This window comes from Argiope bruennichi, chromosome 1 (genome assembly GCF_947563725.1).
Source record: "Argiope bruennichi chromosome 1, qqArgBrue1.1, whole genome shotgun sequence".
NCBI lineage: Eukaryota > Metazoa > Arthropoda > Arachnida > Araneae > Araneidae > Argiope > Argiope bruennichi.
This window is the reverse complement of record NC_079151.1, coordinates 88,169,778-88,190,774: the sequence shown is the minus strand read 5'-3', so window position 1 is coordinate 88,190,774 and position 20,997 is coordinate 88,169,778. Positions and strand designations below refer to the sequence as shown.

The 20,997-nt window shown below is 28.5% G+C and overlaps 1 long non-coding RNA gene across 1 annotated transcript in view; it reads right to left on the bottom strand.

Annotated features, from left to right (window-relative positions):
* The window catches only part of LOC129978290 (uncharacterized), a 252,882-nt gene that overhangs the window by 105,053 nt on the left and 126,832 nt on the right, over positions 1–20,997 (bottom strand). Inside the window, exon 2 of the long non-coding RNA XR_008785224.1 lies at positions 13,893–13,948. This is a non-coding gene — a long non-coding RNA (uncharacterized LOC129978290). The remainder of the gene's footprint in view (positions 1–13,892; positions 13,949–20,997) is intronic.

The following is a 20,997-nucleotide window of genomic DNA, read 5'->3' as shown; positions in this document are numbered from 1 at the left end:
GAAAGATATAAACTTGCAGTAGAGACTTTGTATCAAATTTCATCCATCAAGTTCAAAGGGGTTTTGAGGTATCGTGTCCACAAAGAGAGACGGACAGACAAATAAAGAAACTTCCCAAAATTTGTTTTTTGGACTCCATGGGATTTAAAACGTAGAAATTCGTCGAATTTTGAATTTTTTTTCACGATTACAATTTTTTCTATTTATATACTTTGTACGTGAGAAAGTAAAGAGTAGCAAATAACTCGACTTTATAATACCGAATTTTCACCTTAGAAATCAAAAGCAAGCTTACTGTGGAGATGGGTCATAAGAAAATAATCCCTCTCAAAGCAAACCCTCACTGCCAAATTATACAGAATATCTAAATATATATAGCCTCGTAGAGAATTAAGTTCTATCTTTGAAAATCACAGATCACTGTATAATCCATCCTGAAAAATGCACCCCTCCCCATCATTGAAGTGGAGGCAACTCAGCCAGCTCCAAAGCGTAACCTTACACATCAAGGAAGTAAAAAAAAAAAAACTTCTTACGCGACACTCATTTTTCCGCCGTTAGGAATTGTAGCCAGAATATTCTTGAATATTTTAAGAATTTTGTCGTATAATAAGATGCAAATGATATGAATTATGTTATGAAATCTGTCTACGCATTTCCTATTCTATCTATACCGAAATTTGTATACTGCCAAGAGATAAAGCAATTTCTATCCGCCAACTTCTTTCTAGAATGTCTTTTTATATGTACTTGCCAGTACAAGAAAAACTTTAAAAATATACAATAAAATCTCAAAATTCATGCCAAATTAACCATCGATATGAATAACATTTTTGAAGGTATACATTTAAATTTCAAATTTAGACTAATGAGACGATGATGTGTATATGCGTACATATATATATTTATTTATTGGTAATAGTTCCAATTTATCTACATTTTATAAATAATCAGTTTCTAATCACTCGAATACAGGCCCTACTTTAACTTCAGTTCGTAGTGTTCTTATTTTTCCACTTTGACTTTTTACGTTCTGTAAATCAAAATGCTTTCTCGACAAAATTTCTTCTAAAAAATCCCTAAATTTTTCTTCTTAAAATTTCGTTGATAATTTGTAAATAGATTTCCATTCGAAATCGTATTTCATGATACTAAGTAATGATTAACTGTCATGTGATAATAAAACAATTTTAAAATGTTGAAGCATTATTTGACTATTCTGAAATACTAAATTGCGGAAATATATTTTGATTTGAAATCCTTTAAACCTTATTTATTAAATTGATAATATTTATGTAAAGGTATGATGATTCCGTTTTAAAGGATTGAATAACATGACCAATGGATTCAACTTCAGCAATTTCTATAGTTAATATCAGAGAACATAAGCAATAAAAACTAGAAGCTTACACGGAAAAGAATCTTATTTATCATGAATGAATTTTCATAGTTGGAGATTAAAAAAAAGATTCCACTGCAATTATTCCTAGGTTCAATCCTATTTTCATTTTTATTTTACACATTTAATGCCTTGTAAAGGAAATTCGAATATCTTAACCCTCGACATCAGAGAATATTTAATTTTTAGAGGATATTTCAATATCCATTTCATTTTTAAAACTTACTCTTATAAATACAGAAGCGATAATAACATGAAAAATAAAAACATTTTAATAATTTCATAATGAACCTATATATAAGCCAGCAGCTGAAAAAACAACTATTTTCCTAAAACAAATCTGTAACTCAAGAAATAAAATTAGTGATAAAATTCTATGATAATAAAACCATATTATTCAAAAGATTAGTTAAAGTAGCGTAAAGTAGTTTATGAGCGATAATTAAATTATTGATTTCTTTACGAGTGTTTTATGGCTTTGATTACTCTATTATCGATTATTGAAAAAAAAGTTAACTTTTCCTTAATCTTTAATTAAAAATCTAAATAAATTTTGAAAACTTTTTCATAGTCAACACTTACTAGCCAAGAAATAAATACATGCCAAATTTGGCATCCTCTATGCCCATCAATTTGTCCTCTAAGGTGTTTTGAACAATTTTTGCATCACACTGGTCGCAATTTAGATCCCATTACAACCAGCCTATGAACGTTACAAAATGCTACATGAATTTGATCTATTTTAAGCAGTGAATTTAAGATATGCTTTTGAAATTGGGTGCTGCTGTTTGAAAATTATGTCTGAGAAAATATAAATATGGTGACATCCCTTACATGAACGGATACTCGATACATTTAACGCGAACATATTGCTGTATTGATATTCATTTACAGTTTTATTCTGAAGTTATTTGTTTGGGAGTGAAGAGAAGTGTTTGGATACTTTTTTGGCAGACTATACCCAAGTCATCAAATTCATAAATGTATCTTACCATTTACCCTTATGCCAACAAGTTAATCATCGACATCGCAGATGAGATACATTTTGAAATTTGAAAAATGTGACTTCTTAAACCTAATAACCGATATACTGGTTTTGATTTCCAAAGTCAGCGAAATGAGTTTATTCATGTTAGTAATTAATAATTTTACTACATTCTGCTAAAGCTCGTGGAATTAAAGAATTTTAAAATTTTGTGAATATTCTTTGTGGGTATAATTTTGCAAATAATTATAGTTTTTGTGATAGATAATGTTGTATTTCTTTTTCTTCAGAATTATTTTTAAATAAGATTAGAAGAATTTTTGAAGCATTGCAGTACGATTACCATTGTTATCTTTGTCTGCTTATTTGTCTTTATTAACATCAGAAAATTATTTTTTACTTTAATTCATACATGTTTGATAGCATGTATAAATTAAAATAATTTAGGACATATATAAATAAGGAATGAAAGAAATTGATCAGCTCCATTAAAAATAATGAAAACCTGTGAATTTTAATTTACATCTTTTTGTCACCCGCATTCGATTATAAAGGCTGATTAAAAGCAATTGTAAAACTAAATAGATTTATATGAAACCTGTTCTGTATTACCGTAGATTTTTTTTTTTAAAAATGTGAAGTTCTATACATTATATATTTCCTTTTATAAAATATTTTTTTTACCGATTGAAACAAAATGATTTTACTTTTTTCTCTTATCTACTAAAAAGCATTTAAATTTGTGAGCGCCAAAAAAGCATTTAAATTCACACAATTTAAAGCTAAAAAACTAAATAAATACTTATTTTATTCTTTTATATAAGTTTTATGCACAGTATGATAGAACAATAGAGATATTTAAAGGTGATAATTTAAAAGTCATTAGAAAATTTAGAAGTGTTTGTAGATTTACATTATATAAGCTATCAAATACAACTAGCAACAATAGATCATAGTTAAAATATAAAATAGTAATTTAACATTTCATTGCATTTTAGAATATATATAGCTTTAAATTAAAAAAGAAATAAATGTATAGTAAAAATATTAACTTTGAGCAAAAATATTTAAAATAAAAACAGAACTTCGCTGTTGTAAATCTCAGGTGACTCGCCAGTAAAAAAAAAATACAAAAGCATATAATGAAACATAATTATTGTTATGCCTAAAAGGAAGACATTCTCAAAGCTACGCGTTATAAAAAAAATTAAAAATTATAATTAGTACAAAAATAAAGTAATATAAATCTAATATAATGACAATGTGATGAAAAGCAAAAAGGCAAAAGAACAGAAAATCTATGCTAAACTGGATTCTTTTATCCAATTTATGAAAAATAATTTTTAAGTAGATAGATTTAGTCGTTAAAAGACGTATCAATCCAAAAATTATTGAATTTAAAATTTAATTCTTGTATAAATAAACGGTGGCCCGCATTAAACAAATTAATGTTGAAAGCTCGTATTCAAACCCAGATAATTTTGATTTGAAATTCATCTCAAATCCTCGAAAGAATTCTTCACCGAATGTCTTCTTTAATCATATAAAACAACCAAAATATTTTAAAATCGTTTGCTACGAAAGAATTAACTGCACAAATAGAGATATACGCCTTGGTGCCTAACATATTTTCAGAAGATTTATCTACAAGTTAGTATTTAAATTAAATTTATCTAAAGCGAAAAGTGCAGGCATTAACTATATCTTTAACTACTGAGAAATGGATCGTGCTCGTTTCATTTATTCGACGACACCGTAATTATTCGAATTTAATAGAGATCGCTTAATGAAATTGCACGCAGAAGGAGCTCACAGAGGCAGAACGGCGTAACACATCTGAATAATTAATAGCACGTGCCTAGTTCAGGATGTTTAGCGTTTAGAAGGTCGCTGGAGCAGACCCAATTACTCATTAAGATGGTGTGGAATTAATAAAGCCGATGACAAAGTTTACATTCGTTCCACAGTTCCGTAATACTGTTAACTTTCCTGTGCGAGAATCACATGAGATTATCATTCCGTCTTAGTGTTGTAGATCGAAACATGTGCAGCGATCCCATGTGCCAGGCATTTGCTAAAGATACGGTAAAAATGAATTCATTAAATATGTATGACGGCACCTAGTTGCTGTGAATCCATTAGAGAGATGTCCGAAAGCTTCATATTTAGGGAAATTAATGGTTTTTACCGAGAATAGTAAGATATTTTTATTTGCCACAAATGTTAGAAATTAGAAACTGCAATCCATTTGTAATATATCATCAATAATCTTACTTGACAAACCAGGAACTTTGACAAATTAGTTGTATACAATAGAAGAGCTTTATATCGAGTTGTGTCTTCAAAACGGTAAAACATTTAAATGTTAGCAGAATTAAGTAACAAACCTAACAGCGGATTTCAGCACTATTATGGATCTATGTATATTATGAGGCCTTTATTTTAAAAACCTGGTCAATTTATTAACATATTTCTATAAAATTTTAATTTAATCTAATGATTTATTTAATGCAATTATTTTAGTAACTTTGTGAGAATCTATTTCTATGTATTTATTTTTTAATATGTATATAATGAAAAAAATGACTAAAGTAATAAAACTTTTTAGAAACAGTCATTACTATTTATTGGCGATTTCTTGCTTATTAAAATGTTTAATTATTATGATAAATTGCAGATAAATATTAAATTTCAAAAAAGCATAATATTAAAATTATCTTAGAATACTTATTAATAATTATTGTTCTTTTTTATAAATTTGGTAACAGTGTAAATATTTTTCAATGGGACTGCTTGGATTAGGATCCTAGGCAGCTGCCTCGATTACCCAATCGAAAATTTGTGACCTCATCATAACGCTCATGGGCATCATTATCAACGATAAAAAGATCGGAATTATTTCAATATTAAATATAACGAAAATTTTTTATAATATTTATCTGATAGTTGTTCTACATCAGGTTATTATTCTGCATTGAGAGTATAGTGCATTCAATGTGCACGATTCCCAAATATGCTCTAATCATTTTCAGGGTGTGTTCCGAAAACGTTATATATTAATACTTCAAAACGTTGAAAAGAAAAATCAACACAATCCTTATACATCCAAAGGCTTCTCCCTTAAAACAATTTATTTTGAATATGTTTGTTAATTTTAATTAAATTAAAATTTGTCGAACCGAATTTAATTAAATTTTGTATTTGTATTTAATTGAATTTTGTCAAACCGAAAAAGAAATCAGTTAAGCAGAAAAAGATATTTTATGCTCATATTCATCAAAAGAAACAGATTATTAGAGACGATTTTTAATTTATTGGTTATTATTTGATCAGAGGTGTCACATCCTAATCCTTTTTAAGGACTTATATACGAAAGAAAGCATTCAATTTGTTTTTAATGTAACAAATTTACAAAAGTAAAGATGCAATACGTTCATATAGAATGTGTTTGTATAAAAAAAAGTATCAAGTATTGTATCAAAAAGTAGATTTATTTTCTGTTAAAAATACTGGTGATTAAAAATAACGTTGTGTTATGCGACTAGTAACACAACGTTTTTTGTTTGTTTGTTTTTTTACATTATCGAGCTACTATCAAGTAATAAGCGTCATGTATTATGAGTTTACATTTCCTGAATGGATACCTCTGCTATTTCAACATTAAGGTTTTATCACGATTAAAACTGTTATCTGTGACCTATCCCTTTTTCCTTTTGCTGTTGTTTGCTAAGTGTTACGAGTAGAATATTTTTATATTGATCTAAAATCTTATGTACAATATTTTTCGACTTACTTTTTTTAATGCCAAAAGTAAACGCCACTGATTATTCAGAAATAAATAACACATTTGCCAATGATTCTGGGAACGTGGCTCTAGAAACATACCGGGCCTTAGCGGCCTGGTGGTAAGTTTTAGCTTCGAGAATTAAAGTTTCCACGTTCGAGACCAGATTCCACCCAAGAACCGTTGTGTAAGCAGGTCTGATGCACGTTTAATCCGTCGTGTGCAAATATCTCCCCGGAAGCTTGGATAGGAGGGATGCAAGCTCAAGTGTCGTCCTCGTCGTCTGATCGCTGCTTCAAAATTACGAGATATGTCTCAAAATAGTTTAAAACGTGACGTTAATATAACTAAACTAATCTGTTAAACCGGGTGTTCTTGGTGAATACAAAGAAATAGGCTGTCTATCACTGATGAACTTCTTCAAAGAACTCTAAAAGTAAATCAACATTTCATAATAAGAAAACTGCATGTATAACGAAATTTTCTATTACATTGTTATCTATCCGAAAAAATGAAAATATGGCTTCTATACCTTATGGTAATATTCTCTGAATCTCCCGGACCCTAGCCTGTGAATTTGAGCGATTATATCAAAAAATAAATAATGCACTTGTAAATAAGTAGTATATATTGTGTATAAAATAGAATATAATAGTTTCATTTTTCTATAATACTGTTATGTGTTCACCCAAATTTGTAACGTACTGATATGTTATTTGTACTAATCAATTACCTTTTCCAGTATTCCTGGATAATCTACATAATTTTGTGAGTATGCAATAGATTAATTCCAGTTTCTACTATTAGAGCTAATGAAGAAATAAAGATAAGCTAGTATGTAAATCATGACAGAAAAACAAAATATTCCGCCGATTACTCTTCTTTCCTTAAAACCCCCCTGAGACATTTTGCATAATGTCTTTGACACTCATTTGCCAGCCATTAGCGAGAGAAATGTCGGAAATCATCTGTATAATTAAGGTTTCTCATTGAAATAATTGATTTTGCAGGCGAGGGTGACTTGCAAAATAACTGCCGGTCGATTGCTTTCAACTAGATTTCAATTAAGATCGCATTAAATTTTTAAGCAGAAAACGACAGATATCTCACCCGAAAATACCGCTAAAAGCCTTTTAATGCTACCTATATTTTCCAGTTATAAAACTGTTTTTAAAATTAGACTCAGACATTGAGACATGAATAAAGAAGTGGTATCTTGATTTTTAAAACCTTTAAGCTATTAACCTGAAAACGATTATTAAGCAATCTAATGGAATAATCAAAATAGAAGATATTTATCGCAAAATTTTTGGAAAAGCTATAAATTTTTCAGAATTTGAAAAGTGAAGGGGGAATATTTTCAGATTAGATGCTTAAATCCATACATTAAAAACGCATTTAAAATTACCGCCCATTCATAGCAATAGTGTTTAAAGCCTCTGGAAAATTCTGCATAGACCACTTCGATTTGACAATCAAATCAATGCTCATTTTTAATCATTAACACGAATAAAATGTTCGAAAGCAAAATTTATTCGGAATGAACTTCGGAATGAACCATTGACTATATTAATCAAATTTAAAAATAGGAGCATTAAAGAATTAAAACAGTTTATTCATAAAATATCAGATATTACAATAGAAATTTCATTTAAATAAATGATGGTAGGAAATTTTAAAAAATCTTAATGTAACAATGTTTTTTCAAACTGGAAAAAGCTTTAAAAGATTAAAATGATTTGCAACATTAAAATATGAAACTTTAAATATTTTGGTCGTTATAGATTTCTGTGTTTCAATTGAATGCTAAAGAAACTGAAAAAAAAAATATATGAATAAATACTTTTTTTTCTAATTTTAATAAATTTTCAAAATGTAACAATAGCCACAACAATGTTATTGTTTTCAAATATAAAGGGTGTCCCAAAATTAACTCAAGATTTGATTTTACTACCTTTCGAGCAGAAAACCTATTAAAAAAACCATTTGACACCTCATAGTTTAGGGTTAGTAAAAATGGAGTGTTACACGATAAGAAGGTGTTTTCATTGTTGAACAATATTTCAAAAAAAAAATGAAAGTCTAGTGGTCACAGTTCGAAAATGAGAATTGACCCCCTAGATCGTGTGATTTAACACCATTCTATTCTTTCCATGGAATTATTTGAAGTCAAATGTCTAGGCCAACAAACCCACAAGCACGTATGCATTGAAAGAGGAAATTCATTGCTGCATCAATGAAATCCATATCTATGCAAAATAGGCATGGCAAACTTCGACAAAAGAGTGCGTATGTACCAGCAAAGTCGTGGAAGTCATTTGCCCTATGCGTTATTCGACACATAATCTTATCCTGTGTACTTTATGATTCAATAAAAATATAATTTAAAGATTAAACCTTGTTTTATTATTATTATTTAATTCAAATCTTGCATTAATACGTTGTTCTGTCGTGTAATGCTTCATTTTTACTGACCCAAAACTATCAGTTTTTAAATAAGATGGCCAACACTTTACTGCACAAATAGTGGTAAATTCAATTCTTGTGTTAATTTTAGGGCACCATTTAGAAAACATTATCTTGTCATTAATATTGTTTCAAAAGATGTCTTTATGAACAAAAGTCAAAAGAAAATGCTATGAGAGGAATGTGTAGAATGTTTAGGGTTGTCTTGATATCCAAATCGTATGATATCATTAAATAAGTCTTCTAACTTTTAGACCATAGGTTTTATGGAGTTTAGAAATAAAATATTAATTATGAATATCTTCTTTTTCTAATCAGATATTTCTTTAAATTTTAATAAATTTAATTGTATTCTTTTATATATACAATATAAAAAAGAAAATTTCCCAGTGAAATAATGTTTGCCAAGGAATATGAAAAATTAATGGTAAATTTCTATTAAAATCTTAGAAACTAATACCATATTTTTGCTTTTTGTCCTACTTTCAAGCATATAGTAAGGCCTTGAAAAAAAATTCTTTTAAATATAAACTCTGATACAACAAGAGAGGAAAGTGTTTAGGATAAAAATGAATGGCCTCCTTAAACCGTGTACAAAAAATAAAGAAGCCATTTTCTCATTTTCCTGTGTTTACATTAGTCCGGATACTAAAGAAAAAGACATCCGAAAAGGTCTGCCAAACAGCGGGCTTTTAGTTTTGGAGCACGAATTGTTTGCTCAAGACCAAATCTCCTGAGCTCCTCTAAATAAATATAGTCCATTAGCCAAGTTCGGAAGCTTTTTATTTAAATTTGAGTTTCCGATAATTCTTTAAAAAGTCTCAGAACAAATCGCTATTCTTTATCACAAACGCGATGTGTTGTATTAAATAGGGGATAGTGGTTCGGTTAATGGTATATTATTTTTTTTTAATTTTATATGCATGCTGAATAGGTTCCCCCGCTAAACTTTAAAGTGTGGGTCATTTTTTGCAATAATTCAAGAATGTAACTTATGCGAGCATCATCATGAATATATAATAGACAATATCCCACATAGATACCATATTATATAATATTATTCTCTTTAAGAAAATTTGTAACTAAAAGGAAAAAAAACAACCTTAAACATTTGAGTTATAAGTGGTTAACTGCACTTTTTACGATATCTTTTTAATACTTTCATAAAAAAAACAGAAAAATCTGCATCAATGAAAATATTTACATTGCAATCAAAAATATACAATTATTTAAAAAGATTTTCATCTCTATAAATGGGAAAGCAAAATACTATCCACAGAAAACTACAAATGGTTGCTGTTAAGTTAAATGTCAAAATAAATTAAATATTTATAATGGCTATTTAAAAAATTCTTTAAAATTAAATTACATTAGTATTAAATAAGCGCATCAAAACCTAGGACCTTATGTACATGTAACAATAATTCTACTTTCCTAATATTAAATTCTGAATCCAAAAATATCCCCCGTATTGTGGTGTCAAAAAATGTCCAACAATTTCTTATAAACAATGAAATAAAAATGTCATAACATCTTAACTGGAATGGAAACAATTTTAATAGAATAAATCTCAGAATGTTAATTGTTCATCTCTTTATTACAAAATATGAGTAGATATTTCTATTCATTTGCACCTAGCGTTGTTATTAGATTAACCGGTTGAGAAATAAAAAAGTTAAGCCATTGTAAATGTATCACAGCAACATCAATAAAAATAATTAAAAAATTTAATCGCTGATTTAACATGTTATTCTATTATATATCTAGTTCTGGTGGATTATTTTGTCTGCTTAATGCAGAATAAGTTTTAATAAATTTAGTTGGTTTTAATTAACATTGAACTGAAATAATTTTTCAGTCTTACAAATGAAGAGATGTTTATTTTGTTGAAAAAAATATAGAAAGAGAATTTAGTAAATAATATTTTAGAAAAAAGGAACTTTAGTAGGTAACACAATGCCGCAGCTTAGTCAAAGCGGGTTCTTTAGGAATCATTTTAAATATAATCAAAGTATTCTTTCGAGTTTTCCTACCGAAATCTTTTTAATTTGTACGTAGATGAATTCTTTTAAAGAATATTTAGTTTTAGGTATAATTCGCCATACTAATATCAATTTTTGAAAGGAAAAATAAATCTTAGATTGAATATTTTGATTTGCAAGTGACATTAAATAATTTATTTTTATATTCTCTTTCATTTAATGACACTTTCAGGAATTATTTCAACTTGTAAGCTAATAATGATTCAACCATGTATATATAATGTCATGATAATTTTAAGTGGAAAAAAAAGAAACCTTTTCATTCCAGGGAAAAATATAGATTTTGGCAAATACCAAAAGAAGGATTTTCGTCTTTATAAATCAGGTAAGCATTAAAAAGCTGCATTAATATAACAAATCTTATGAACTATATAAGAGTAGATTATAAAACAAATGAATAGAAAATTGAATTTCTTGTTGATTTTGACATCGCAAGGGTATTAAACAGCAAGTACAATTAAAGTTATGGAACTTGATAGTTAATATCAATTCGAATATTTCAAATGTTTGAACAATTTTTCATCATCAATCATAGATTAAATCATGAAAAATATTTTTTATTTTGCTTAAACTCATCTTAGATTATTTTAGTTTTTGAATTTGTCTTATTTTTTTTTTTAAATAAATTCTAAAAAATAAAACAGTCTTCAAAGCCATAAATTTCCCTTTGTCGATTCAGATGGAGAACAAATCACTAAATCGATACAAAAAAAATACAAAAATTTGTGAAATAAGCGATTTTGTATATAAAAGATTTGGATCTAGGAAATGAAAAACGATCAGAAAAGTCCTCCACGAATTCTTAATCGCACGACTGATTGTAGCTTCTTTTGCACGAACCGATATGAAATGGAATCATAAATTCATATTCCAGACCTTTAGGAAGATTGTAAAGTAACTAAACCATTACTCAAATCAAAGTTTTATATACGAAAAGGTTAGGAAAGTTTGTATTAAACACCGATTTAGTTTGTCCCCAAATATATATATGAAAAAAAATTATTGACATAAAATGAATTTATTCTTTAGTTCTAAGAAAGGGCATAAATTGAATTTTATAGCATTCAATTTTTTAAATGAATAGTATATGCATTCTGAGATTTGAGTAAATAATTTTAAAGCATTACGCTCCGGAACAGGAATTGAAAAAAATCATTGAAAACCCGAGATATCTAAAGGAACTTTCAAAGTAAAATTAATGATGTCCTTTGCAATAAAAATTCGTTTCCATTTAATTGTCACGTCCTTCAAATAAAAGTATTAAGCTGTGCTTCAAAAAAATGATTGCTCGTTGGAAAACTGATTTATTATTTACAGTATCCCTGAAGATTCTTTATAAGCCTAAAAGTAAGGTAGGCATATGGGAACAGGTCATTTTCACGGTAAAATATAGGATCATAAAAAGGGAAAACTCTACAGTGAGATTTTTGTTAGAAAATTGAAAAGAAGTACACTATAGATAAAGTGTATAACACAGGTTTAATAGTATAGAAATCAACACAGTACAAAAGGTGTAATATGAATAACGATATGAAAGGTATAGCTTTTGACAGCAGATTCTTTGAACACTTATTTTAAGCACTCACAAAGGTTTAACATCGATATTGAATCATCATGCTTATTATATTGATCATGCTGCATACGACTCGTAATATTTTATTCATATTATATATGAATAAACATGCTGATAATATTTTGGGTCCTTATATGAATTCACATTCTATTAGTTTGTCTCAGTTATGAATTTTATCTAGTATTTATATTTACTAGAAGTTTGAATGTTTTCATAAATAATATTTTTAATATAGAATATAATTTCATACAAATTAGAATAATGCCCATAACCCTTTATTATACATCACTTGGAGGAACTGAAGGATATATAAAATATTTTGCTCATTTCTTTTAGGCACAGTTGAAAGATATAAAGATCATATTTTTTAATATCTGGAATATTTAGATAAATAAAAATATTGCAGATGATATTAAAAAAAAATCAAAAATATAGTAATAGAATAGGTCTTATTGTCATTGTAATTCAAAAAAATATTCTGCTTATTTTAATAGAATTAATAAAAATTAAAGAAAAAAAATTGAACAAAAAGGAACTTGATATCGCTGAAAAGGTAAAGTTTTAGATGATAAAGATTTTTTAAGATGATATTAAAATATTTCCTGTAAACTAATTTTCTTCAAGATTATTGCAATAAAACGGCAAAATGGCGGTTAGTTTTTAATTAATTGAATATATTATTAACTTTTACACTTGATGCAGAATTGTTGGTATTATGTCTCTTGTCCTAAAAAGTAAGTGTGCAAAGCTTGGTTAAAATCGACCCATTCATTTAGGAGATTTAAAAATTCGTACATATAACCCTACATTGCTATAATGACTTATTTACATTGCAATAAGCGTTTTTTAACCCCTTCATTTACTGATAAAGAACATGCATAAAATTGGTTGGATTTCTGCAGCGGACGCTCTTTGAATTTTCGATCCTATGCTCTACTATAAGAATAATAATATTGTTTGTTTACTTGACAAATCCTTAATTTTTAAAAATTACCAAACGAACTTTTCGAACACTATAGAAATTCTAATAGCTGTGGTTATTAAGTTTTAAGTTTATTAAAAGTATTTATTATTAATAAGTTTTATTTAAGTTTTTTTAATTTATATATTTATTTAAGTTTAAGTTTTGCTCTTGTAGTTTTCAATTTAGTGTATTAGCGTAAATCGTAGACATTAAAAATATATCTGTCTGTAGAGGATTTCTTAAAATCCTATATCTATTGATGAAAAGTAATCTAAATATAATATTTTTTATTTGGAATTTATTATGCGAAAAAATCTTAATTTTTATTACTTTTTTGCAAAAAATGGTAAAATTAAATGGGTCTTTCTCTAATTTTGCAGCATTATGTAATGAAAAATGTTAATTTCTTTCCACAAACAATTTTTTCTGATATTTAAATTGAAGAAATTTTGTTTCAAGTATTACCATTTAAATTTTATGATTATAATTTAAATATAATAAATTTTGCGTTATCAAATATGTCCTTTCAGATAATTAGTTGCTTTATATATTTCTTATTCAGAGTAAGACTTAAAATACAACAATGGTAACATTTTGGATGAATTTTTACTTTACAAAAGACTTTATACCAAAAATGATTCTTTTTTCAGGATAAAAGAATATATACAGTTTTACTTACAAAGTGGAATTCTTCCAAAGTTGTCCGGATAAAATGAATTATAGCATCGTTTCCATCTGTAAGAAAATAAAATTATTTATTATAAAAAAGCAATTAAGTAAAAAAATCACATCTATCAACAAATTAATGAACAAATTAGCTTTCCTATTTATTGTTCACTTCGTCATGTATAGAAATTTGGATTACACACAAGTATGTTGAAAAATATAATTAAGTATGCAATTTCAAAAAAAAATGAAAAAAAATATTCATTTTTCGAACGCAGAGAGCTCTAAAAGTAAAAATGCTTCAAAACTTCGAAGACTTACTTTTTGGCAATTGCAATAAATTCTCATTGTATTTTATAATTAATTTGTATTTAAATATAAAACAAATGTTTCTATTAAATGATTTTTATGTAATTAACCAAATATTAGAAATAACCACCACAAGAGGTTACAAAAAAACTTGAATAAATACAATTTTGAGTTTATTTGGCAGAAGTTAAGTAATTTTCAATTGAATGCATTGCATCAAATTTCCATCTATCTTTTACCATAACGCGGAAAATAATCCCGGCTAACTCTACATATCGTTTGCAAATATTATGGGCACTTCAAGTATATAGGAAGATATTCTTTTTGCAATAGAACATAGGATTGGAACTGCAATAGATGCGACTACTGTGACTTTGTCAACAAATTACGTAAAAAAATAATTTTTCCTGTAAAATGCTTAATATTGGTTCAATGAAATAAAAATTTTCAATAAATTCTGCATCCATCCAGTTGCAACAACATACAAAGCATGTCCGCCTCGGACAAGTTCCTTGAGCACTTGATTTGAGTATTCCAAAGGTTTGTTTTTGATTGTGCAACTCATTCGGAATCTATCAGACGTATCAAGACATACAAGATTGTTATTCATGTTAATGGATTGCTGAGGTGTTACAAATTTATAGAACTACTAAATCTTTGCTATACATTTCACCTGGTGTAACCTTCTTTCAATAACAAAGCACGACTATACTCTATATTCCCATCCTATATTTTCAGCATCATGTTCTGTTGGTTCTGTGGCAAAACTGGCAGCTGAACTAATGTATTTATTAGTTGAAAACCTAACGATGTATTTTAAATTAGCATGTGGTCCCTGAACTAACCTTAAAGACTTTAGAGATACAATATATGAAATATACCGTCTTTCCTTCTCCTAAATTAGGTCGCGATGGTTTGATGATACGAATCCATCTTCATAGTCGAAGAATTCTAGGTGTGAATCCCGATTTCGCCAAAATTCCACCTGCAAACGGAGACAATGTGCTCCAAATCCGCCGTTGCTTTCCGTTGGTATAGCCTAGAAGCCTGGAGAGAAAGATTTCAGTCCAGGTTCACATTCATTAGATAACATCTCAAAATTATGACGATTGTCTCAAAATAACTTTTATGTTTCGCCAAAAAGAGGTGTCAACATAATTCATTATGCTGAACCTTGTTGCGATAATTTTACTCATAATCCTAACATACAGCCTTCGCCAAAAATAAGTTAATCATTGAAAACGATGGAAGATTAAATATTTACCAGCTCCAAAAACGGAGCTTCTTTTTTAACAAATTTATATTCCCCGGCAGGTATTGTTTACAGTATCAACAGAAACAAAGCGAGACTAATTTCTGCGAAAAATGCTAAATAAACAGAAAATTGAGTTACCCCCACTGATATTTATAATTTATCGCTCTAATTGCCAGGTGTAATATAACGCTCTGAAAGCGATGCATTTGATTTATTATACAACTTTTCATACCCGCTGTGTATGGTTATTTATTTAAAAGATCTGCTATTGGTTAAAGCTTCAGTGTGAAATTATGATGAATTTGGCGCTTTAAGAGATAAGGGAATAATCGATTATACTTTATATTTAATATTTATCTTGTCATTTTTTGCATGTATTCAATTAATAGATATAATCGTCTTAAATATACTTTCCGCGATAGATTTGTACAGAAAACACACTTAGGATTAATTTAAATGAAGGGAAAAAATGAAAGAATAAGGAATATTGTCTTCCAATAAAGAGACCAGTAGTAAATTAGATAAAACACTTCACTTTTTATAAAAACATTTTTAGAAGTGAAATAAAAATTACAATTTATTTAATTTAATTATTTTTATTTTCCAGTATTTCATTTATAATTTATTAGCCGCTTTTGGCGACCAGCTGATACGCCAGTAATATTCGTTTTGCTTAATATAAATCTCTTATTCATAGCTTGAAGACTTTCTCAACGTGGGCACTATGTGCGTGCATGCATGCATGCGTGCTTGCTTTGGCACTCTACAGGACAGATCGCTTGACCTAGAGTTAACAAACATGGCACATATATACTTTGAAAGGTAGGAATGTTCATCTTGGAGCCACTTTTTTTAATTCTAAATCAGACTTAATTAAAGACTAAACAAATTTTTGGCATTTTTCCTTGACAACTTTCAAAAATATTACGTACAAAAATGATATTTACATCATCTTAAAATTCAAAAGCTATCTTTTCAATAATAACCAATATTTTGCAGTATAAATCATTTTTCTATATTTAAACAATGATTTAAAAAATTTTGAGCATGTTTCCCAACAATTCTGAACGAATATTAAACGTTTCACAAGCGGGAATACAATAAACGTAGGAATTCTAAAAGATCAAAGTCGCTATTAAAGTCGCAAATACATTTCATTTTTCAAACTTTTTTTTTACAATTCGAACTGCCTTGTTCTTAAAACAAATCATTATTGACAAAGCGAATTTCAGGTAAACAGCGAAGTAATGGCTTAATTCTGAGAAGAATCTTGAAAAAAAAAATTTTTTTTAATTCATATTCAAAGTACTATTAAGATGGAGGAATAATATAGAAAAAAATACCGTATCTTTTCATTCTTTTAGGTTAGAAACTAGGTTGCATTATTGAAGTGTATTCTTATTTCACAACTTTTAAAGAAGCTTTCAAAAGATAAAGGAAATGCAAACGATCAGACCGGCTTAAGGTTAAGGTTACTATTAACTTAAAATATCTTACTGAAGCCATTAAGGCCAAGTTTCATAAAATATTTAATTAAAAATTGTAATGACCATTAATTCTGGCCAACCAACTAATCGCTAAAGGCGGCTAGTATAAAATTAAATGAAACAAAACATAATTAAATGTTATACTTCAAAGATTAGAGAATTTTTTTAATGCGTCATAGGAATATATTATTTTATATTAAACAAGCAATACCCGCACAGCGTTGTCTTATCCACACGCATAACATCCAAGAGGAAAAATTGACTTTCAGTCTAGTCTCCTCCCGATATAACATGGGATGTCACGCAACATCAAACCAACATAAAAATATATTTAGAAATCATCAAAAGTAATTACAAAATAAATTTTTATAGCAAGCATTTAGAAATATTTAGATTATTGAAAAGGTAAAAATGGGATATGTTCATAGACAAAATAATTAACTAAAAATATACAATAGAAAAGCTATTTTAAAATTTAAAATATACAAATAAGCCATTGTACTCACAGACCCATACTTGTTATCAACTCTGTGTAATCTGATATGAAAATAATATTCAGCTTGCTTCATTATATTTCTTTATAAACTAAATTGGCTGTTTTCCCTCCTGATGCCAAGACAAAGATTTTGTTTGGATGTAACTCTGGAAAGTGCCACATAGACTTCAATATACAAAAACCTTCTACAATAAATGCCCTACAAAAATGGTACCAATATCGCCAATATCAGCTAATTTTTGGGGGCATAATGAGTTTTGAATCTTTGTTTAAAATCAGACGTAAACGAAGAAAGTATCGCACATGCATACCACAACTCTTCTATTTGCGCATGCGCAATTTGAGGTTTTCGCACATGCGCGGATACGTGCAAAGTACAGATACTGCTGTTTTACGCATGAGCGAATTGTAGTAGAAAAATAATTTAACTCTCAATCTAAAACTATTTTGATACGACTTCAATATACTATAACCTTCCCCAATAAACGCCCTACAAAATGGTATAAATATTTTCAATATCAGCCAAGTATTTCTCGAGTTTCTCTTTCAAACATACAGATACTTTCAGGAGACTTCATTTTATACTATATATAGATGCCATAAACTGATAAATGCATTTTTATATGTATTCTTTATACCGCAATTTTGAATCAGTATCAAATTTGGGATCCAATTGGTCAATAGAAAGATCTACTTTATTTCTTGCATTGTCTGAAGTTAAACAGTGCTGGTCTTATGAGTATATTTCAAAGTCGAACGGCGACATATCCACTAGTTAAATATTCGCCGATATTTTGGATCCCCTCAAAATGACGATAACATGTTTTATGGAATATATATGCGCAATTTTAAATTACACGAGTTATGCTTCAGATATGTTTACTTTAAAATATTATCTCGTATCACTTGTCCAAATTTGTTCATTAAGAACCTTATCTTTTCATAGTCTATTCATGTTTCATAAGTTTCAGTTCAATTCACATGCTGCATCTTCTATTATATCATATATTAGGCAATAAACAGATGCATGCGCTCTTAAATTTTAAGCCAAATATAGATTTTAACTTGTTTATTAAAACTCTTAAACGTTTATTCATATAAACTTCATGTTTCACTCGGACCCATATGCTTTCTATATTATATATCTCATACATTTTTAAAGAATAATTTTGTCTAAATGTTTGGCTCACTTTGCTAACAACACATTTACTTTTATGTCACACTGCTTAGTCTTATTAAACTTCTCAAAAGTAAATTGATATTCTATCAAAATTTAGGTTCCATATACAGGTCAATCTATTCTTAATTATCTGTCAGTTGCACTCATGGCTAGACATCAGATTATAATGATACAGTTTCTTCTCTAAGCTCACGAAACTTTCGTCAGCTGTTAAATAATCGTTAAATGAATCCGTCTTAGATAAGGGCATAAAAAACGGAATGTCGCTTGAGAAACATTCAATTTTGATTTTGTAATGTTGCGAATGAAACTTTATAGATTGACAAATTTGTTGTACAAATCATCGAAGTAACCAAAATATAACTATCGTCTTTAAATTATCAAAAAAACAGGACATTGATAAAAGTGGATACCAAATAAACAAATATATCAATTTACAACACCACAGAAATATCAAATATATTACAAGTGAAATAAAAATTAAAATTACTTTAATTTGTACTTTTGTACATTTCATTTATAATTTATTCGCCGCCTTTGGTTAAGCTGATTCACCAGTAATGCTTTTTGTTTTAATTCAAATTAAATCTCTTAGTAGCTCGAAGATTGCTTGATTCAATATATTAAATTAAACAATCAAACTGTGCATTATAAAGACATTTATACCATTTAATATATAATAATTTTGTTATAGTGAAATAGCTTGCTGCGCTTTTGTCAGTTTGAGCATTGCGTTTTCGCTCACGCATTTATAGACGGAAACAAAGCAGTGAACTTGTTGGCAAATCTGCAATCTTAATAATACTACGCGCAGAATTTCGCTTCACAATCAATTTGCATTTTTGGAGATGTAGAGTTCAAATATTCACGGACTGACAGACAAATTTTAAATTCTATACTTTTGCTCGCAATGTTATAAAAATCTAAATTTTTTTTGAATAAGACAAAACACACATTTCATCCATCCAGTTTGTTTTTAGTTATTGTATTTACAGACACTGGCATAAATCCATAAATGTTTTTACGAATTAACCTCTTTGTTGTCCGTAACGCATCTGGAGTGTTCAAGTGAAACTACTGCAGCGTTCTTCTAAATTTTAAAACTTTTAAATGTTTAAAATGCATTGTAAATTTTTACTTAGAGTTTTTATTTTTATTCATTCTAATGCGGCGAAAAACAAATTTTCACGGACAGGAGAGGATGGCGAGAGGGTTAAAGATCTAAAACAGAGTCATCAAAATCTCGGTACTTATGTTTTGCTTTACTATTTCTTTCTCATTATTATTGTCCATTTATATTATATATTCTATCTGTACCATTATTTTTAGTAGAGGAGAAATTAAAAGTCTTTTTTTAGTGTTTATTAGAAAATGGTTTTAAAAAATACGATTTTCTTTTAAGATATCCATTATTTTCCATCTCTTTAGTCTTAATATTCTGAAGATAATCGAATTACTTTTTTTGAGAATCAAACATTTTAATCAACGGTGGTCCACTGGACCATTTTAACAGGAAAATTCTTTTCCGATTTATTCATTATATTTTTTAATATAAAGAAAATGAGCCATTCAATTCTCTTTGTAATAATGAATATTGAAATTACTACTTTTAAAAAGAAAATATTCCCAACGATAAATTTAATTCGTTACAATTGGTGAATATTCGTTGATCCTTTACCTAAATATACAAAGAGACCCACTGTACAAGATTAAAACACGAAACAGCTACGTTTCTGCAAACAAACGACAAACACCAATTAAATTAATGGATCGAATATATTCTGAAAATCCAAATAGCATTGGAAGACCGTCGGTGTTCATTTCATTCCCCAAATATTCGCTTTCAGAGCCGGCGCCCTTTTCAAATAATTCAATGCAGAGCTCTAATTAGTGACGTTGGGCAGTGTCGTCAACAGCGCCCGCGTCACTTGCCTTTCCAATGATCGCATTAATCACATTCGGAAGGGTCGGACAGGCTGTTCGACGACCTTCCCAGCTCACTTGTCCGTTCAATCAGCCCGCGAAACATTATGAACGATGTTCTCTGGGTCCGCTTTGACAACATTCTTTCTAAACAGAAAGGTACAAACAGAAGTTTAACTCTATGCCATGGAAACTGAAGTTATTTGTCGCTTTTCGGTTCCATTTTGACATTTTTAATAAAGAGATACGAGCAGAATAACAAGTTTGTACTTCCGAAAGAAAATGGCATGCCGGATTAAATACGGGTCTTATTTGGAACGTTGGCCTTAAGAAATTAGTTGTCAATTAATAATAGTTCTTGAATACTTCATACTCAAAACTTTCATAATCGCGCATTTATATGAAATAATTTTTTCTATGTAACATTTACAGTTAATTAATGTTATTCCTCCGAGTAAACTAACCCAA